This window comes from Rhagoletis pomonella, unplaced genomic scaffold (assembly GCF_013731165.1).
Source record: "Rhagoletis pomonella isolate Grant_MI unplaced genomic scaffold, Rhpom_1.0 Rhpom_scaffold_00014, whole genome shotgun sequence".
NCBI lineage: Eukaryota > Metazoa > Arthropoda > Insecta > Diptera > Tephritidae > Rhagoletis > Rhagoletis pomonella.
In genome coordinates this window covers 11,401,339-11,402,437 of record NW_023458568.1, presented here as the reverse complement: position 1 = coordinate 11,402,437, position 1,099 = coordinate 11,401,339, and positions in this window count along the sequence as shown.

The following is a 1,099-nucleotide window of genomic DNA, read 5'->3' as shown; positions in this document are numbered from 1 at the left end:
TGTGGCGAATACTGCGGCAACACAAAGCGAACAACGAGAAATAGGCAGAATGTTCGAAGAATGACGTAGAATGTTTGACAAAGAGAAACGTCAAGTTGGATGAACATTGCGAACAGCGAGTCAAAGAGAATGAGGGATAAACTTCAGAATGTTCTAGAGTTGCCATAAGTGCCAGCGTTGGTATATAAGGGCGCCGCCACCGCGAGGTGAGTTAGTTACGAGTTACAAGTCAGCAAGCTACAAGTAAAGTGAGCAGAGAAGCGAGTTGCGAATAAGCAAGCTATAAGTTTAATTGTGTTAACAAGTTCAGTAAAGCGTTGTAATTGCTTTAACAAGTATTGTAGTATTTTTACTGTATTAGCAAGTATTGTAAAATTGTTTGTTGTACAATAAAGTTAATTGTACTACCATTTGGTCATCGATTGCATTTATTTAACAAACCAGCGATACGAACCGAGGGACTTGGGAAATCCGGACGAGGTTTCAAGGATAATCGTAACATTTGGTGTCAGAAGTGTAATTGTTAAATAAATCCCGAAGGAGAAACTACTAAAAATGGCGAAAATTCAGGACTTAATAATTGAGGAGCTGAAACAGGAGTTGGAAAAGCGTAATTTGGCCACCTCCGGAAGAAAAGTGGAATTGTTATCCCGGTTGCGAGAGGTTATGGAAGCTGAAGGCATCGACGTGGACAAATACGACTTCCAGGGTAAACCCGACGATGCATTCGCAAAGGACGAACAGAAGGATGAAGCAGCTTGTTCGTCGAAGGATGTCGACAGACATCCGGGAAGGTTGAAGAACAGCAAAAGGCTCCTTCATCATCAACAGTTATGGACATGAACACATTATTGGCTGCCATGTCACAGATGATACACGCACAGGATACACGCATGTCAGAGATGTCATCACAGCTGTCATCCCAGATGCAAACGCTGGAGACACGTATATCTTCAAAGGTATCAGCGCAGGTGTCATCCCGGCTAGAAGCTCAGCTGCTGGCACACGAGACACGTATATCATCCCAGCTGGAAGCACAGGATGCAAATTACACAAATACAGGACAAAATCGAAGAGAGACAGGAGAAAGTCGAGACAA